Below are 21,399 nucleotides of genomic sequence, written 5' to 3' on the forward strand. Positions count from 1 at the left end.
GCTTGGAGCAACCTGCTCCAGTGGAAGGGGTCCCTGCCCATGGCAGGGGTTGGAGCTGGATGAGCATTAAGGTCCCTTCCAAACCAAACCATTCTGTGATTCTATGATAACACATTAAGTGATGGATACTAAATGGAATTAGCATAGTGGTTTACAACAGCTCATGGTTTCTTGAATATTTCTTCAATAGGAAATAAAAAAAAAAATCCCCAAGGGAAAAATTTCTACATTTCATGTCTGTGTTTTCTCTATACATAATGTGCTTGTGACAGCTGTAATGAAATTAAAACCAGAATTGCATTAGTTAGAATTAAATTTGCAACCAAACTGGGATCAGGGCTAAACATCTTGCACAGGATGGAATTAATATTAGCATTATTATTAGCTTTAATTAAAGCAATATTTAAAGCAAAGAGCAGCAGGTTTTCCTCATGGGCCCGGGCAGTTAAATGCTAGACTAAATAAGACTTTGTTTGGGCATCTTTCAGTTCTTCCTTCTGTCCAAGGAATGCAAGTGGTTTAGTACAGCTTTCCTATTAAATGCAATTTGGACTGAAGTCAAATGGCTATTTTAATTTGAAGGTATTTAAAGGTCTGAAGGTGACTTTAGAGAACACAATTAAGAGCATAATTGCAAAGAAACATATATATAAGAAGTAAATGTGGGAGCATGAAATTCTAAATGACCTAAATAGTATAAAATAGTATGATGGGAAATATGGGTAGAACGAATGTCTTGGATGGGATAGGAATTCAGCTCCAGGAATGCAATTTTGGCAGTAGTGTTCCAAACAGATGCTATTTCTGGTGAAATGCTCTGAACTCTGGGTCATGAATTAAACTCAGGTAATTTATGTTTGGCTCATAAACAGTGGCAGTACAAAATCCAAGCAGAAATGGAACAGAATATATTGCTGTAAATTCTGTAGCCATTCAGACTTGTCGAGTCGTTGTGTGCATCTGACGCCAGGTAATGCCTAAAACAAATTCAAGCCAAGGAACACATAGCAAGCCCTTCAAAGCTGCCAGCTCAAAGACCTTAAGGAAATCCAGTTTCAAACAGCATGTTAAGAGAGGTTTGACAAGGTAACTTCTCAAACTCTGATCTTTATTTATTATCTGTTTCTTACAAGCCTGAAAGAAAGGCAAACGTCTTGATATTTTGAAATTGCATGGCAAGCGTTCATTTTATAGGAGCCTCTGATCTTTAGGAAATACCAATACTGTTCCATTTCCTGATTTCTCATTCTTTTTCTCTCTTGGTATTTAATACCAGTCTGCTGCAAAGCTCTTCCAAGGCAGTGTCAGTTCCAAGGCTTGGCTGCCTGGGGCTCACAGAGCTCCAGCTTTCTCACTACCAGCTATCTTCTAGGTGCCTTTAAGCATGATTTCTGCTAAAAAAACTAGCTACAGAAGAAATATACCTCCATGTTCTAATCCGAGTTAGGTCCGGTAATGTTTCGATATCGTTTCACTCCTCAGCAGTGGCAGGTCAGTTGGGCTTCTTCATGGGGAGATGCAGCTAAAGAGAAACCTCCATTAGGCAGGAGGATGGATCCCTTTGGGGTTTGGTGAGATCAACTCAGACAAGTCTAGGCCCATTATGGCAAATGTGGGAGAAACCTCTCTTCTAAATACCCAGAGTGGTGAAGCTCTTTCTTTGGTATAAAGCATAGGGGAGCCTGGCAGGATGTTTTCTCTGATGTCTCTGGGGAAAGGCAGCTTCTCTCACAGCAATATGTATCAGTTTCAGGCCATACTTCAAAGTCCAGCCTGGGTTTTTGGTGTTTGCTTTGTTCCTTTTAAATAGGAACTATCTGAAGGCCTAAAAATCTGAAGCTTAAAGAACTGTGCAAGCTGCCTAGAGCTCTGAAGAGTTTCTTTATAGTTCCAGTGTGTGATGAATCAATGTAGAAGAGATGACCATTCCTCTGCCTCCACATGCAAACGACTCTCAAAACCCTTATTTTTCTCCAAGAAGTCATGGTGAGAACTCTTAAGTGGGTATCTCTGGATATCTACTGGATATCACTGGATATCTCTTCTTTATTCCTGTTTGTGGCTCAAGGTGTCTTTTTCATAATAAGCACCTACCACTAACCCATTAATGGTTTAACAATCCACAGCTTCCAAGGAAATGCTTACCAGCATTCAGAGCTGGAGAAGAATTCAGAGGATGGCACATGCTTGATGAAAGGGTTAATAAATCACCACACTGAGAGCTGGGAATTCAGCCTGACACTGTCACTAAGGGTTGTTTTGTATATTTAGTGCTCTTAATTGCTTTTTCTCCCCCTTGTGCAGCTCTGGGATAGGCACAAACTGAACTAGATTTCTTCTTGATTTACATTTCAATGCAGGTCTTTACAGCAGGCTCTTGTAGACTGAGTCAACCAGATTACCTGGTTGAACTGATACACACAGGGGGTATGGGGTGACACCTGCTCTCACTTCTATCATGGCAAAAGTGGAATATTTTTGCAGAATAGAGCTGTGAACAATTCCAGCCTAGCCCTGCTATTCCACTTTTCTTGGAGTCCTTCCGTCTGTTTCCCTGAAAATGAAAGTCTGTTTTTACTCCTGCCACCTGCTATTTCCATATGAAAGAGCTGTTTTGTTACAATGAAAGTACCGTTTCTCCCAAGGGCAAACTAAGGACATTTCATCTCACTGATCTTCCTGAAACCCCAGTAACCAAATTCAATATGTTACTAGATATGATCTACTTTTCCACAAAGCTGTAAAGCCTGTCAGGAAAATCTCAAGTTCTGTCTGTGGGTATTTACCAAACAAAATGCCATCTTCCTGCTGAACTGTAAGGGAGTCTGATCTGGCAAAACAAAAAGAGAATCCAAAACCAAGATTCACTTTAGCTTTGATGCTTATTTAGTGACCAGGAGTTGGAAGCCAGGCTATGATTTCCAGGCACAGACCATGTTTTTACCCCAGGCACAAGTGAAGAACACTGTGACCAAGAAGTTTCTTCATGATGGTCTGAGGTTTGTCCTCTGTGCAAGCCGGCTTTTTGCAGATTCACTTGTGCTTTTTAGAGGAATAATTTAAACTGCCCTTTAACTCCAGGCAAAACTCCCCAGATCAGCCATCTTTGACACCCACCTTTTATCACTTCTCCTGGCAGCCCGGCATTCCCCTCACCTGAGATATACTCTTCCCTCTGCCCAGGGTTAATAGGTGTCATCAGGATGAGAAGGAACAGGCTGCACTGAAGGCTGAAGAGACGATATAGCTGGATTTTTGCTCAAATTCCCAGGAAGTCACTAATTGTCACCAGCTCTCTGGCCAGGATGCTACAGGTCATCTGAGACTATCCCCGTTCAGAATATACCAGGAGAGTTGCTTCTTTTTTGACTCCTTCAGGTTCTTGTCTAAGGCGAATCCTACAGAGATAAGGATTGGGGTCCATAACAGCCTGAGGCTTTCTTGAAAATCCCAACTGATGCTTCCCTATTCTTATTAAAGATCTGGCTGCTTCTGCAAAACATCTTTATTTCAGGCCTGATTCATTTACCAAATATCCAGAGCTCAGCCAAAGGCCAGGACATGGGAACGTGTTAATGCGTTTACCCTCAGATTGCCAAAACATCATCTAATTATCCATCTTAATGCCAGCTGCTTTGGAGCACAAAAATCGCTTAATAAAGTGTGGTAAAGAAATGATGAATTGAAACCAGCAGAAGATGGCTCCCCAAGCTGGGGGATTCTGAGCTGCAAAGGGATAACAAATGCATCATAAATTCATACCTAAATATTTTGCAAACATGAATGTATCAGGGAATGAAGTCATCTGCAGTTGTGGTCCCGGGAGCTGAGGCAGAGTGTGTCTCTCTGTTTCAAACCCATTCTCTGCCAGATTTCTTGTAGGAAGCTTTGCAAAACTGCATGAGCCCTGGAACTACGAGTGCTACCAGCCACTAGATGTCCCAGAGCTGCACTCAAACCTGCAACCCACCAGCTGCAGAGAGACGAAAGGCAGAGCACCGGTGGTGCAGAAGACTGAGTATCTGTTATCAAACTAACTGATTTAGCTGGAAAACAGAGAGGAGCTTCTCTAGGCCTTGTAGCTGTGATGATGCAAGGAAATAAGGAATCTGGACAGATGGTTCTGAAGAACTTCTACATCCCAAAGTTGGTCTTGCTTTATTCTTAAACCAGGGTACAGCAACACTGCTACCCCAACAGGAAAGCAAAGTGAGATGGGTAAGCCAACATTTTAGCATTAAAAAGCTCCTCAGAATAACAGTATGGAAGAGCAGAATAAAGACAAGTATTTCTGCACTTGTCAAGCTGGTGTAGCCATGTGATCTGCGTGTGGTGTGGCATAGAAAGGTGCAATGTCACATTGCTTTTCTTTTCCTGTTCCTCATTTGTGGTTTAGTGGCTTTGCTCAGCAAGCTGCAGTGATGCAAATTTCCATACACACACAGTGTTTCTCCTGTCATTTAATTGCTTTGCCATAATATTCAGCAGGTTTTGTGATTCTGCATGCAACCCAGGAGAAGGATGTGAACAGCTCACTAAGAGGAAAGAAACAGGAAATGGCTCAAGTGCAGTTTGTGATCCTTCCACCCAGAAGTGTTTTAGAAACAAACACCTTTCTAACATTCTGATACTCACAGGGCCTCCCTCAGCCCATGTCTAACCTCCTTGCATCTCCCATTCTTGGCTAGCTCTTCTCTGAACAACCTTTATGATGATCAACAATATCTCGGCTTATACGAAGCCTTCTGCTATGCTGGACTGTTGTGTTAGGGCTCCTATAATTTCTTTTCTCTGTTTTTTCCTGCACATGGGCTGTGCTCTTCCATGATACATCTGATACAACCCAAGCAAAACAGCTTTGCTGGACACACAGCGTGAGTCAGTACTGAGTGGGCACAGCAGGTCCTTCCATTCTGGGGTCTGCTGGACCCAAGGACTGCTCTGGATGTACCCCTAACACATGGTTGGGATTTTGGGAGGCTCAGAGAAAAGCCTCAAGAGCCCCCTGCTCCCCTTCCTGGTCTAAGTGCACTCCTACACATAGATTATTAGGGAAACCAGGAGATCTGTGGTCCTGTGACGTACCCAAATCTGCCTCTTCCCTGGATCTTCCAGGCTCGCTTGCCATTCAGTTGCTATTTCTTTGTCAGAGCAGTAATTCAATAACGCGTACCAGGAACCAGCCAGCATGTCCAATAAGGGAACAGAAGCACTTTAATGTCATTCATGATCAGTCACAACTAAGCAACAGAGCTAATTTTTTGGCATCCATTCCTCGAGTAAGGACTCAAGGAAAAAAACCAACATATTCTTGATTAGATTTGAAGGAAGTAGAGGAGTCTGCAACCTACTCACAGACAGAAAGGAAGGCAAATTAATCCAGGACATCATCTGTGTATGTAACCCACTGCACTGATGGATGGAGAGGGAGAAAGGATCATGTCCTGCAAACTGGTGCTGCCACTTGCCTCCTCCAAACCATTCCTGCTGGAAGATGTTAAAAATTTCAGGAGACAAGGCTGGATGTGAGAGTATAAGGTTCTTGAAGTACTTTGATCTCTTGTTTCCTTCCCCTTGAATACATCCGCTACTAAAGAGTGACATAGAAATGCGTATCTAGAGGGAGTTTAGAGGCAGAAAGGTTGTATGGGGGCATTTGCTCTCCATTCTGGTGCAGATTGGGTGGTGTCATTTGTGCTCAGCAGGTCCTGAGGATGAATGAGAGAGGACTAATGAGAATGTCAAGAAAAAACCATCTATTAATGCTCTTGCCTTGGTAGAAAAATCCATCGTGTCCTTCTCCTGTTCCTTCTACTTTACTTGCAACTCAGCTACATTTTTAGCTTCGTCATTTCATCAAGCCTGTGAGGTAAATCACTGCCCAGTGAGGGAAAGGAGTTCAGCAACATTTATAACAGTGTGGGGTCTCATGAAATCTTAATTTAATGGCTACCATTCCCATGACCATCATTAGCTGTCATATCTACCTTCAGTTATGGCCTGCTTGCTCTGGGTTTTACCGCAAAACATGGAAATAAGATACTCTTCACCAGAGGGAACACACGGTGCTGCAGCAGTCCCCCAGACTGGTAGGGACCCATCGCTCTCTGTTCGGTTGCGTGGTGGCAGGCTCCTCTGGTCCTGGGCAGAAACCCCATCGACCAACGAGCCTCTTGCCTGCAAGGAAGCAAAGATAAAGCGTTTGATGCCGGCTCTGTGCGGTGACGGGGAGCAGAGCGCTCGGAAGGGGAGAGCTGGCTTTGCCAGAAAGCTGAGCTCCTGCGTGGTGGGACGCGGCTGTCAGGAAGCCTGGCCAAATGTCTCAGCGAGCTGGTGACGTGGCACTGCCTCGCCACCATCTGCCGCCAGCCGTCCGCAAGCACAGCCTGAGCACAGAGCTGCTCTGCAAAGCAAGGCTGCAAATTAGCTCGATGAGAAGGAGGCCGGTAACAAATCTCACCCCACGCAGGGGGAGCGAGTGTGCTCCGGGAGATGTGGCAGGTGAACTGCACAGCATCCTGTGAGCACCGGGCCACGAGTGGCTCCCACAGTCGAAGCCAAGGGCTGCTGAACACCCAGCACTCACGCACCACCATCTCCCTGGGGCAAAACGGTTCCATCTTCTGTGGCTCTCACTGCCAGCAAGGGGTCTATCAAACTGCTGATTTCTCTGCGGGCCTTGCTCATCTTCTGCAGCCCAGACACCCTTGGCTGCCACATAAGATGCCGCAGGTCTGAGTCTGCCTTCCAGTCACAACACTGGTCCCTCCCACGGGCACACAAGAAAACTTGGAATTGGTGTTTTGTTTTCGACAGGGCCAGGCTCACACATATGTTCTATTGCCTTCTTTACTGCCCAGAACAACTCCCCTGGAGCTAGGAGCTAGAGGAACTTGCTGTTTTAAGAAGAAACAATTACTGATGAGCACTAAGGGTGTCACAGATTTTACTCTCCCCCACCCTCTCCCTTTCCTCTCCCAGTTTTCTTGCTGTTGGAGACAGCCATCTGCTCTGCCTGCCCCAGGGCTCAGCCCTTGCAATAATAGTATCTCCAAGCAGTCCCAAGCACAGGGAAGCTGTGAGCCAGCAGAGTCTGCAAGCACCAGGATGAGGAAGCCTCATGGGAACTGAGTGAGAAAATAGCAGGCCCAGCCTAATCATCCTCTCGGAGTGTTCCCATCACTTGGGAAGCCGAGACCGGTGGCAGAAAGAGGCTGCTCTGGGTTATCACTGTTGCACATGGAGCAAACCTGCACCAGGCAGCTTGCTTGATTCCCAGGCTGCTTGGCACCTCTTGACCACCCAGCTCAAATCCAGAGACTTTGCAAGAGAAGGATGCCAATCTTTTGGAATACTTACAGGAAGGAAAACGTGGCTTTATAATTCAGTTCTTCCTCTCTAGTGTTTCACACTAATCAGCTGCAGCCCAGCAGCACGATGCCAACTTCAGCAAAGCCCGGAGCCATGCTGCAGCCAGCAGGAGCTGGGCAGAAGGAGCTGTCAGTGTAGTATTGCCCTTTGCCTGACCCTCTGTAAACTGCGACTCGCATGCAGCTGCATGAGGCTGATAACATTGCATTGCGTTGTGTGCACACCACAAAGCAGAAGGCATCGAGCTCCAAAATCATTCCTGTGTCAAGTCCAGTCCGGCCTTCCTGCCAGAGAGGAGAGTGAGCTTTACAGTCAGGTAGCACAGGCAAAGGTGGCTTCTTGCAGCATAGCGTAGAGTTCCACCATCCAGGGCATTCCTCCTCCACCCTCAGGAAACAGGACCATGCTCCACTTTTCTCTAAGAACTACATCTTTCTCCCTGCAGTGCTGTGAGCCTTCAGCTAATGAGACAGCTCCGCTCTAGAAACTTGGAGGCAAAAAGCAAACTGTTGCCAATTTTCTGCAAGGTTCCTTTCCAGGGAGTCCAATAAAGCACAAGAATAGAGCTGATTTGCTAGAAAGTAGGACTTCTCCATCCCTAGAGCTTGTTCTCATTGCCATAGAGCAAGCTGCAGCATGGTGATCCACCCGCGCCCAGGAGCGTGGTGGAAACAAGCCCAGAGGCAAGTGAGAGACCCTCAGCTCTCGCTCAGTGGTGACAGAGTTCCTGGAGTGCAGGCAAAGGACTTGATGGCTGCTCTGTTCATGATCTCCTGGGGAATTTTAAAGCAGGGCAGGCATCTTAACTCCATTTCTCTTACTCTCCTACCAGGTGTGTGCTGTTAAGTGCTGGAGATTGATCCTGGAAACAGAAAGGAAAGAAGAGATGACATGGTGTGAGCCACACTTTTAAAGAGGGACATGGGAGCTTTCTCAGCTAATAATCCCGGCTCAGTGGGGTCCTGCTGGGGATGGAGGTAGCACTGCAGCCCCACACTGGCACAGGACACTGTGTCCAGTCTTACAGCCCATTGTGCTCCCTGAGGAAGGCAGCTCCATAATCCCATGTTTACAAAATGTCCACTTAGTGCTGGAGCAGGACACGCTGGGATGACTGCCTTTGCCAGGGAAATACACTCACGCGGGGTGGCAGGCTGCCTGTAGCACTGCACAGGCATGTAGGACAGGAAATCAAGGGGAACAAATATCCTGTTCAAATACCAGAGGACAGTGTGTAATTACCTGAGCTGGGAGCCAGCCACGACTCCAGGAGTAACACTACTGCAAGAGCACAAGAGCTGAAAAGCGGGAGGGAAGAAAGGAGGGAGAGGCATGGAGGAGGTTGGTACCAAAGAACCAGAGGCGGAATTTGAGTCTCTTTAGGAAGGCAATAGCACGACATCTCTGCACTGTGCCCCTCACTGTTTTGATCCAGCATGGATGGAGAGTGAGATGTGGTCCCCAGAATGCCTTCCACGTACTGTCTTCCCCAGCCACTCCACTGCCCTGTGGAGCTGGGATCTGTGCAGGGATGCTATGGCCCAGGTACTCCTTGTACCATCCCTCACCAGTGTGACCCAGCCATAGCCCCTCACACTGGAGTCCACAGGAGCTCTGCTGGCCTCTTTGCACTGCGTCGTTCTATACCTATTCTGGTCCTAAGGTAAGTTTTTGCAGCCACACCTGAACGCTGCTGGAATGGCACATAAGGACTTGAGCCCAAACCAGCCCCAGAACCTGGTGAGGAAGATGTAGCTGGATTGCATCAATGCACTACAAAATACTTCTAGGACAGAGTAGGGAGCTGTAGCCTTCAGCTGGTGACAAGAACCTGCTGTCACAGGAGCAGCATTGGGAAAACAGTGGCAGGGGCTGTGCTTGCAGAGATGGACCCAAAGTGGTTTCAGCCTTACACCTGTGACCTTCCTCAGAGCTGGATGAAACCTGCTGAATTCAGACTTCTCCAGATACTTCAGAGCTGCCAAGCAGCAGGTCAGCTGTGCTCTTTAACAGTGCTCATCAGGAAAGTGGCCCTGCAGGTCTCTAAACCAGGATGAAAACCTTCATGTTTTCTAAGGGAGGCAGCGCTGGAGTCTCTGCTGAGGAGCTTTCTCAAATTGGGCCAAACCATCCTGGCTCAGTTTTGTGCCTGTATTGAAGGAATCTGGATGAACACAGGATTATGACGTGCCATCTTCTCAGGACTTTGCTGTGTTCCCTCAGCTGGCTCATGCCAGGCTTCAGTGCCCCAGATCTCTACTGAGAGCAGCCTTGCAGACCAGGCCTCTTCATGGAGGAGACCTTCACCCTGGTCCCACCACCCATAGATGGTTTTCCAAAGAGCTCGTTCTGCTTGGTGCTGCCAGACCTATTTACAATTCCTTTGGTCTAGTGGAGCTGCTGGCTTTGGCTGAGACATGGGACCAGAGCCATGGCTGGCAGTGCCCAGGGCAGGCGGGCAGCTGGCTGACTTTAGGGGATGTGTGTTAGGATCCAGGACTTAGGAACCCTGAACTTCTGTGTCTCCCACGGGATTTTACAGCTGGTGTTGAATTGATTCAAAGCCCTCTCAAGTCTCTGGAGCTATGTTTCGGCATCCTCTGGAGCGCTGGGCTATGCAGTTCCCATTGCGGAGAAGTGAGCAGCCGCCACCATCTCCTCCTTCCATCCATATCACTGCATTTCCCATCACACTTTTCAAGAACAATTTTTCTCCTTAACCACAAGTCCCAAGTTTCAAAGTTAATTGGGGCTGGTGAGGTATAAATAGACGCTGGACCAGATGGAAACTCTGTCGTGATTTATAGCTAGCTGAGCCATCACATGTTCCACTTGTACTCTGAGCAAGGGCACTATTAATTATGGCACTGCCCAGGCAGATCGCATGGGAGGTTACAGTGATATTCAGGCTGAAAACTTAAATATAACCAGGCTGTGACGTTTTGCTGAGTGAGCAAGATGCACAAAGGACCTGCCTATTGCAGCAGCACAGTTTGCAGGGAGTTTCTCCATCAAGCTCCAGGGAAACAGGGGATTTGGAGGGCTTTGCATAGACAAAACCAACACAGTGGGTCCTTCGCAGTGACTGTTCCTTTGTGGGATCCTGCTTTTGACCAGGCAAAGTGCAGTAAAGCCGAGGGACATTTTCCCTGTGCTGAAGCTGTGTTTTCCACTGTTCCCCAGCAGCTGCTCTGAGAAGAGCCCACATCACAGGGACCTTCTTGCTGATGTAGACAAGACCTCCTGCTCCAAACAGGGAATCAGGATTGAGCTTCATGCACAAATCTTCTCCTCCAGTAATCTCCCCTCCCTGTGCCTCTGCCTGCGGCCTCAGCAATGGGCTTCTAGATCCTGAAACATTCCTCGGAGGAAGAAAAAGGCTCCTGTATGAGACCCTGGGAGGGGGAGGTCTGAGATAAAGTAGCAGGAGATGAGGGAGGCTGAGCCCTGACTGCAGCTGGCCTCTCCTGCCAGCTGCCCTCACTGCACAAGGCAATCCAAATACTGGGAAGGGAGCACTGCACATTCCTGGCCTGAGGAAGGCTGTTAAAAACAAGAGTGTGAGCATCCCTACCCCCCCACCAGCAAGCCCTGTCTCCTTCACGCCACAGCTCCAGGTGGATGTGCACCATTGTCCTGCCAGCCCGGAGCTGCATTACCCTGCAGGGCTGCAGTCCAAGCTGATGAGAGAAGGGGAGAGGGAAGGCTCCTTATTGGTGTTTCCAGGGGGATATAAGGATCAAAGGACTTGCCCGAGGTCATCTGGAAGAGTCTGGTGCTACACCAGGTCTCCTGAGTTTCAGACCTCTTTTCATCACTGCCTGTTTCTCCTCATAGCCCACACTTCAAACATCTATTCAGTTATCCATTGTGAATTGGGATTTTGCTTATTACTGGAAGAAAATGAGGGCCAGGGCAAGGCGGGTGACTATTCCCACCTTTCCCCAAGCCCCTTCTGCCTGAGGAACAGATTCCCCATCACTTAGGAAGCAGCCAGTTCAAGAACAGTTTGCAGATGTCCTGATTTTTCTGGGACCTGCTGCTCAGTGGTGAAAGACCACACGAGCCGCAGCCTCCTCTTGCTTTTAGAAGGCACTGGCCCCTTGCATTCCCCACACAGTGTGGCCTCCAGAATACATACATGTGTCACACTACTGTCAAATATGGAGTAGTCTTTATAGAAGCTTCCCTGGGAGCTCTTTGCATCACAGACTAAATAAGACGTGCAATTACAGAGCCATGATTTAAGAACTTAAAACCCAGCTGAGCTTGATAGAAGGTATCAGACTTACAAACAATACGTAGGGAGAATTTAATCTTGCAGAGACTGCAGTTATTTGAGGGGAGAGATTGTGTTTGGGATTAAGAGCCAAATTACTGCCAAGTTTTTATTAAATCTTTATATTTTCAGCCAAACCTTATTATGTCTGTTTTGGGACAGGAGCTCGGGTTTATGATGGGCATAAATCCCCCCAAATAGTTTGGATTCTTTGAAGTAGGCAAACACGAATAAAGTGCATTTGGACATTATCTAGGCTACTGACTGCTTAGAGTTCACACACAAACATTTCATTACTGCATGTGATTTTCCAGAAAGCACCAAAAGGAGGCAAAAAATACTTAATTTCCCTGGTATTCCTAAAACCCCAAAGAAGCCCTGAGCACGTACACACAGCCCTCCCTTCCTGCCTGCACTCACACTGGGAAGCGCGTGTCTGAGCATCCCTATTTTGAACAGATCTCAGTATTAACACACTGCAGGGGCACAACCTCCTTTTTACGTTAGAGCTCAAAGGACTGAAGGCCAGCTCCTCCTGTGAGATGCTGGGTGGGTGTCAATGGGCTTTGCTGGGCTCCACAGCCCCGGCTGGATACATGCAGTGGCTTTACAGCAGCCAGGGGAGGTGGGGAGCAGGGACTGGGGGCTGCCAGGGGCTCACACCCAGGGCTGGGTCCGCAGGTGAATATCTTCCATCTGCTAAATTAATCCAGACACACCAACAGCATATCTTGGTGTGCAAGGACATAGCTGTTGAAGGCAAACGTCTGACTTAAAGTTAGCATCATTGCCATAGGGGAGTGAGCAGGAGATTGGACAAATACTTTTCCCCCTTGATGTCTCAGATTTAGGTGACTTTATGCAGCTGATTCCATAACTGACTCCAGGACTGGGAGCTAAGCTTGGAGCTGAATGGAGATGGTTGTCCCCAGCAACAGTTCAGCATCCCTCTCTGGCTGTGTGATGGATATTGTCATGTTATTAGAACAACACTGCCTGCAAAAATACTTGGGGAAGTAAAACTGAGTGTCTGTGGCTTGATGCAGGCAGTGCTGGCTCCTGTGTCCCCATGTAGCAGCTCCCTGCAGCTCATCCCTAGTGCCAGTCACCTGGGAACAAGTGCTCATCTTGCTAGATAATGTCTAACAAACCTGTCCGTGTCCTTGCACCTCTGCAAGTGGGCTGACAAATGCAAAATGCTTTGAGATCCTCTGTAGGAAATAACTCACTCCTGTTGCCAGACCTGAGTATTGACCATCATTTTATCTGGCAGGAATGCAGGTCTGTGCCAGATGAACAAGGATATAATCACAAGTGATTAAACGAACCACAGAGGCCAGGAGCTGGGAGCACTAAAGGAGCAGTCTGGGACAGGGAGCAAAATACTATGTATACACTGGATGTTTGTGGGTCAGATCCATGGCACCAGGATCACTTCAGCCTCAGCTGTGAAGAAATGCATTTGCTGTTTACCTGCTGCATCAGTAGCTGGCTGAGGATCAAAGCTGCTCCAGAGCTCTGGTGGCGTCTGGTGCTTGGTGTGGCAGCAGAAGGAGGCTGTGTCTCTCTGCCAAGCCATGACATGTCCCTGTGGGCACAGCTTCCTTCAGGCTGCAGAGACCCCACTGGGGAGCTGTCATGGCTGACACAGCAGCAGGAGAAATGGTCTGTTCCCTGTCACCTCTCACTTTTGCTGCTGGCTCACCAGCTGCTCTACATTGGGTCACTTCCCTCGGCTCCGTTTACTGCTTTGCCCTTTCCGTCCCAGTGCAATTGCTTTATTCCTGCTGAGACTCACATTGTTTCCCAGATTGGGCCAGTCTGGGCAATACCAGCTTGTGCCATGTCCCAAAGACCTTTTCCCCTTTGCATTTTCCATTGGGAGAGGACAAGGGAAAGCTGGAGCAGCACCCGTGGTGTGGGTACCTGATGCTGCAGCCATTGAGAGCATCACAGGCACCAGGATGTATTAAACATTCAAGGAGCAGAGTGGTAACCTACTGCTATGAAAATGCTCTCCTTGTCACTGTGGCTGTGGTCACCTGCCACTACAGGCTCACCCAGGCCAAGTCCCCTTCCTGTCACACAGCTTCACAAAACTTCTAGGTCCAGCACCATCCTTCCTGCCCACTGCCCACTGCTCCAGGCAGCAGGAAGGCAACGAGGGAAATACTCACCTAGCTCAAGACTGGCTTCTTATTAGAGAGCAGCCTGATTCTCTTGTCAGGACAAACACTTCTGATTTATGGTGACAGAGGGAAGGAATTTGATGTTTCCTGGCAGCCACAATTTTCTATCAGTCTTCTATAACAGTCCCCGTTGTGCAGAGCGCTGGCTCTGCACAGAGGGAGCTATGGGAGGTGGCACCCTGCTGGGAAATGGCCACGCCGGGGCCATCAGGACACAGACTTGGTGCTCTCTCCCATGTCCTCAGATGCTGTTTCCCTGGCACTGCAATACAACCTCTGCAGGGATGCAGCACTGGACCACCTCATACACCTCGCTGACACCCCCTGCTCCCATGTCCTCCTGGGAGGATAAAAGGGTTCTACACTGCACTGTGCCCTCTGGGCTTTGCACACAAGTCCTGCTACATGCCTTGCACACCAGTCCTGCTACATGCCTTGCACAAGCCCTGGGTCAGCAGCAGACAGGGAAAAGCAAAGGCCTCTGCCTCCAGCACCTTTGCCCAGGACACACCATCCCTGCACGGGGCTGCTTCCCATCCCCGAGGCACCAGCGCCTTCCCCAGTGACCCTGGCTCACTCCCACTGCAGTTGCTGCCGTTCTGGGTGATTAATTCAGTGTGAGTAATTTTGGAGCAGATGATCTCATTCACGTGGTTCCTGCTATTTCTCTGGCAGAGCAGAGGGAAGGGGGAAAAGAGAGGAGTGGACAGGAACATGATGTCCATGACAGCCATCCCCTCCATGAATGCTCAGAAAGCCTGGCACCAGCTGCAGACCACTTATTGCTACAGGCAGACCAGAAGGAAACTTGCCGGCAAATTGGTTTCTCTCAATAGAGGGAAATTTGATCATTTAGGCTGATAAGGGCTCAATTATGGCTTTGTAATAAGGCCAGTGTTTGGGACAGCAAGCAGCAGTCTTGCCCGCTGGGCTCCCAGGAGGGTGGGGAAGGTCCCTGATGTGGAACATGGCACTGGATGGCTGGGCCACTGGGGACTGCCAAGCTCTGCCTCTGCCAGGGGTCAGGGAGGCTTTGTGAGGGACTCTAGGGACCCACTAGGGTCTGGGCTGATGGACAGATGTCAGTCAGGAGAGTGAAGGCAGCAGCGCTGCCCTGTCCCGGGCTGCACTGGGAGGAAACTGGAGTGAACTCTATGAAATGGGATGAGATTAACCAAGCAGCTGAATTATTTTAAGCTAATAAAGTACCTGGTCCAGATGGCTCCTACTATGAATACTATTAAAGAGAAAAACTCAGGGTAAATTAGGAGATTTGAGGCTGACGCTTTCAATTCCTGAGCAGAAGATGCTCTGCGGGGTGGGGAGCAGTCTCCTGCTCTCTGGCTGCCTCCAGGGGCAGATTTAGGGCTTCCCTGCAGCCCTGGAGAGAGGAGTATGTGCTCCTTCTCATTCAATTTCTGCCGTTTTTCCCTCAGAAACCCATGCTGCTGCTCTTGTTGCCTCCTGGCAGCGCCAGTTTTGGAGCCATAGAGGTGCTTTGCTGCCGCACACGTGCCCAGGCAAACCCCAGATGCTTGGGATGCATTTGTGGCATTATTTTCCATCTCTGAAAGTGGTCTGAGCCCTCAGATAACTCCAACCTGGCCCCGCCCCTGCTGTCTGATGGGTGCCCACACTAAGACTTTACTAAGGGAGCAGGCAACGTGAATTTACTCCTAACTTCTGGTGTCTGAAATAAGCCACAAGCAGCAATAAGGCTTGCACTGTGTTTGCCTTGAAAGGGGCTGATCTGCAGCCCCAGATGCAGAGGGGCTTTGCAGGAGTCTGCATTTAAAGGGCAAGCTGCAAACCGCAGCATGCCAGGTACTAATTATCCCTCCAGCGCCCTGGGCAATGGGTGCAAGAGGCAGTAAGTGAGATCTTGCTGTAGAGCTGGGGTAGATGCAGCCTTGAGCTGTGCTGAAGGGAGTGGGGCAGAGCGAACCAGGCTTCAAAGCGTTTGGGACATCCGTGCCATGCAGAGGAGAGTGACAGCTCATAACGTGCTTGACACCAGCCAGAGCAGCTCAGGACAGGGAAGCAGAGCAGGCCGGACTCCTTAGAAGCACAGCATTTCCTACCCACCGTGGAGATGGCTGAGGGTGGATATTTAAAGCACATCCCTATTCTAACAGGGAAAGGGAGAAACTATGGCAGGGAGAAAAGAGCTGTTTTTACTCTGCTCCATCTGCAGTGACTGGGGCAATAGATGGCTGGTGTGTTCAGGTTAATTCCCCTGATGAGATGTATAAGCTTGTTATTTGTTTTAATTAATGTGAAAGAAGTCAGAGTGCCAGAAAGTGGTGAGAGAGGCGGAACAGGGAGGGGAGATGGGGACATTTGGAATTGAAGCATCCTATTAATATCCCTGCTGTTGTATGAAAGGTCATTAATGAACCAAAGAAAAATGAGCAGGGAGGGAAACAAGAGAATCGAATCACTTTCTGCTTCCCATCACTTGCACTGCCACCAGGACACCTTCCAAGCCCTGCTGCAGTCCTGCTGCCCTGAGTCTTGTCCCTTTCCCTGCTGTCTTTAGTCTACTGGGGGAGCCATGCTCCTGCTGGCAGTGGATGGGGTGGGAGAGTTTCAGAGAGCTGGTGCCACATGACACTGACACCCATCTGACATCCAGAGCAACATCTCCTGCCTTGGCCCCAGGACCTTGCCTTGCAAATCTTCTGCTGCAGGGACTGAAATCCCAGGCCTGGTGTGATGTTTGACAAGGAGAGGTGCTGTAACAGGCAGTAAAACCTCACTTGGTTTATTTATCTTATATTTTCTGCTCTTTTGGAGGTTGACGTGACCAGTGTGTGTTCCCAGCCCTGCACTGAAGCTCTGCTTGCCCAGGAATTGATTTGCCACGCTTGAGATGGAAGCAAACAAAGATTAAATTTAAGCTATTTGTTCAGTATCTCAGTTACGTAATTGGACATCGTAGATTAGGGAAGGTGACCTCCTGTAGTGCAGGGGGGATTTACTGACATGTTCAAGCAAATATTACACTTCCTGGGATCCAATACAGCTCAGGATGGAGGAGAAAAGGGAACCAGCCTGGCTGCCTTGCGCATCTGCGCTGCCTCACTGTGTCATCTCTGCCTTTCCCCAGAGCCTCAGACCGCAGGACCAAGGATCTCCAAAGAAGGGCCAGCATTGCTTCCTCCAGCAAGGAGGAAAAGGAGAAAAAGAAAAATGAATGGGAGGGGAAGGTGGAATGAGCCTTTGCAGGATCTCGGCCACCTGCTAAGCATGGTCAGCCCCTGGAGATGAGGCGTTTGTTCTGATCACCATTTCCCATACTCCTGGTTCCTGAGAGACATGGTTTTGGTGGAGCCAAGGCTTTGGGCTCTTGGTTTGCTGCAGGGAGGCTCCCTAGGGCCAGGGCTAGTTTGAGGGCTGTGGCAATAGGCAGGAGCCAGGCAGAGGAGAGGACACAACACTAGAGACCATGGGAAGGTTCATTTGCTCAGGAGGCCATTAATGGACCAGAGATTTAAAATTTAAATCTGTGTGCTTAAAAACAGCAAAGAAGGGAAAGAAGCTGGGTGAGGACTGGTGTTTGCATTGCAAACTGCCACTGCCTCTGTTTGTGAAAAGGCTTTTGACTGACAGCAAAGTTTGTCAGAGGCATCTGACGTCAGAGCTCTGAGCAGCGAGGTGTCAGAGTGACAGCTTGCCAACAGCAACAGCAGCATCAGCTGCCTCTGGGTAGCTCCGAGCTCTTCTCCTCCTCCTCCTCCTCACCAGGTTTCAGAGCAGATGAGTGGCTGCCCCAGCACTGACCTGCCCTCTGCCTGGGTCACTCCTGGGTGGAGGAGGAAAGGAAAGATGCATTCATGCCACATGGCTACGGAGTTGCTGTACCCCAGTAACGGAGCCACAGCCCCTTCTCTGCCTTCAGTAAATTCATGAATGTGTAAGTGCCAGACTGCAGCACTAACCACCCTCCTCCTGGGCCTCCCCACTTTTCTTGCTGGCTTCTGTGCCACCTCTGACATGACCTGGATGAACTACGGGCTCTGCCAGAAGCAAACCAGGCAAATCAGCAGGAGACTAAACCAGTTATTGCATGCTTTGACACTGAAACAATATCATACCTCTGGCAGTGGCAAGGCCAGGGCAGAGCTGAGGACAGAGGAGGAGGCTGGGGTGAAGGCAGAGCAAATGGCTCATGTTTGCTCTCTTTATGTGAAGTCTTGCAAATGGAAATGATTTGTCAGAAGAGCATCTGTTCCTCAGGCATGGGCTGTACCACTGCAGGCATCCTCCAGAGACATCACTGGCCCTTCCTTGCAAATAAATAAATCAATAAAAGCAATGGCTACAGTGAGGGATTTAGCCATCCAGGCTTGGAAATACCTGAGTCTTGGGATAACTGGCCTGTGGCTGTGGCTGGATGGGTTTTCTGAGCCCCAATACACCTGCTTGCTGCCAAAGTGGTTTAGTCCATCTGTTTAATGCTGTGCTAGCTGGGAAATTGTTTCTCTGCTTTGGCTTTAAATGATGAATTATTGCCTGAAAGATTATCTTTTGTTTATCTCTCTTTGTTCCAGTGACCCCCTTGGCTGCCCTTCTTCACACCTCTGCTCAGGCGCTGCAGCAGCAAGGGCACAGGGAGCACGAGGCATGAGCATCCCAGCCCTTAACATCAGACTGTTGATCTTTCCTCCAAGACACTTGTCCTCAGTTGAAATCCTGCCCCTGTCCAGCTCATGGCTTCTCCAAAACGCAGAGCAGGGTCTGGCTCTCCTGAGACGAGAAAAGAGCATAAGAAATATGGAATAGCTGTAATAAAAGAGGTGGGGAGGAGAAGGACCAACCTCCACATCTCAACCCCTCCTTGCCATCACCTCCTGCCTCTAACTTCCTCCACTTCCATGGAGAGCATTTGGGGCTGCTCTCTGTGCTTGAATAGGAAGTTCTGTGTGTGCTCATCCCTCTCTTCTATGGCCCTTCTATGATGTCCTCTGTTTTCCCTGTGTCCAGTGGTGTCTAGAGGAGGAATTCACCAGCTTGATTTGTGGTTTAGATAATCTACCTCAGGAAAATCCTTGGGTTGTAACTCTCTTAAGAGGGCCAAATACTTTCCCTCTGAAATTTGGTGTTGGTTGCTGCTCTGCCGATGCAAGTGTGAAAGTGTTAAGCCTCCTAAGCCAGCTGGGTCTCCAACCCTAAACCACTAGAAACAGCAACCCCGATTCCAAAACCACCGAGAAGCTCCCATTTCATCTGGGTGTTTCTGAGAATAGGAGCCCAAATTCCACTCTATTCCCTGACAACATGGACCAGCCACTTGGGAACCAGGTTTTCATGCAAATGAAACGGAGCTGTTGAATCTCACTGAGATTCATGAGCCCAGCTCAGCGCAACAGCCAGAATAAAGCAATGAAGTGACAGGATGAATTCAGCTGTAATTTAGTTAGAGCTGGGGTGGGAAATCTGCAGAAGGTCACAGTGACACTAAAGAAGTGTCTTGTATTAAACTCAGCTCAGGTTTTCATGTCTTGGTAAAAGAGCTGGAGCATCTATAACTAGTAGCAGGTTATTTTTGGCATCCCAACCTATTTTGTAGTTCCCAGGAGGGCAAAACTGCTTCTCTTTGACTTTGCAAAGCCTGGATTTCTTTTTGTGTCTGCAGGATGCATTTAAATTCTTCTGCCACAGCCTGTCTTAACAAAAACTCACAGGTCCAGGCAATTAATCTAGCTTGCTTTGCACAAAGCAAAGGGCCAAAAACCTAGACAAGGGCTGTGTTGTTCAAGCTGCTGTTCGAAATGACAATGCAAATGGGTATCACAACCCTAAAAAGCCTAAATTCTCAGCAGATGCAGTGGTCTGAGGGGTCACTCTATTATTTCCTTCTTACAGGTCACTTTGCTTGAGGTCACTTGGAAAGTCAGCAACAGAGGCTGGTCCCAGAACAAGGCCACCAGTGGTTCCATGGACGCATCATCAGACGGGTTTCCATGCCTCTCTCTTCCTTTAGCATGTCCTTTCCCGAGCCCCACATGCACCCACACCATGTTCCCTCACTTCCTCAGGCTGTTTGTGAGATTGATGCCAGTTTTGCAACACACTGTGTGACATCTGGTCTGCCTTCCTTCCCACTTCTCCTAAGTGGAGATAGCCAGGAAAATATTTAAGCCATCATACACAAGCCCATCAAAATCAAAGTCCTTCACAAAATTGACTGCATTTCACTGGAATGTTGTTTTGAAATGAAACAAACAAACAAAAAGATCTGGCAGCATCAAAACATCTTGTTTCAGCGTTTTCAGGAGAAAGAAAACCTCCTGTTTTACTCTGAAAAGGCTTTTCACTGCTGAGATTGTTTCAGAAAATAGCTAAATCAAACGGAAAGAAAACTAAATATCAGTCTTTTGGAGATGGATGCAGTTTCCATATTTTTCTCTGATGGGCAGCTAAGCAGGGACAGTGCCATGCCAGGCATCCCACCCAGTACAGTGCTGGTACAGCACTGCTTGCCTCTGGCTCCCTGTGCATGCATGGGGGGCCACAGAAGAGCAGGAAGGTGGTGCGGATCTAGCTAAAAGCTGGGAAAATCAAGCAGTATCAGAGAAACTCTGCTATCCATAAGGAGATGCTCTTCCTTTCATCAAGGACTAACCTCCACAATAAAGCTGTGCACTGAAGAGGGACAAAGGGGACTCATGATAAGAGCAGATGTCTTAAGAGGTGTTCCCTGCCTCTGTCTCCTGCATGAGGAAGAAGCAGGTGGGCTTTTCCATTGCATCAGTGCATGTAACACCCATAGCATGTACCTGGGACAGGACTGCTCCTGCACTGCCTGTGCCAAGGCCCCATCCCAGCAAGGTGGGGACCACAGAGCTGAGTGCTGCAGCTGAGCATCCTGCAGCTCCCCCAGCAGCCAGGCAGTGGGAGCAAACCCCATGGGACTGGGCTACACCTCACAGGGTGCAGAGGTTTCTGCTGCAAAGTTCATTATAGGAGAGTTTTCAGGGAATTCAGGGCTCTGAGCTTAAGCTGGGCCTTCAGCTGCCCAGACATCTAATCTATTCATATCTTAGTATTTCACATTTCCTTCAAATACTTGGATGTGTAAGGGCACTGTAACTCTTGGCCGTGATAGGGAGTAGAGCTCCTGGCACAGGAAAGCTGGGCAGATGCCTGCAGAGCAATCAACTAGGGACTGAGGGAAGTGTGTATAGGGGCAGCATCTCCTTCAGTGTCCATCCAGGGCTCCAGCATTGACTGTATTTTGTCCTCAAGAGCAAAACCAAGAAAAAACTGAAAATGGACTCGAGCCAGTGTATCCCCGCAGTGAACTGGCACCGATGCTGAGGAGTCTACTAGGACCTTGGGCAGACACTGCTGGAGAAACAAAATTCCTGCCTCCTTTATTGATGTCAATTTATACAGGCAGGAGGGAGAAAAGCAAACACAGTGTTTACAAAACTAAAAAACCCCTAAACCTCAGCCTCCAGGATGGGGATTATCCTGTCCACCCAGCCCACAAGGGATCCAGAGAAGAGCTGGTACAATATGTGCTGGTGCGTAGTCAGTGGTGAACACCTCCTT

This window comes from Lathamus discolor, chromosome 11 (assembly GCF_037157495.1).
Source record: "Lathamus discolor isolate bLatDis1 chromosome 11, bLatDis1.hap1, whole genome shotgun sequence".
Classification (NCBI taxonomy): Eukaryota; Metazoa; Chordata; class Aves; order Psittaciformes; family Psittacidae; genus Lathamus; species Lathamus discolor.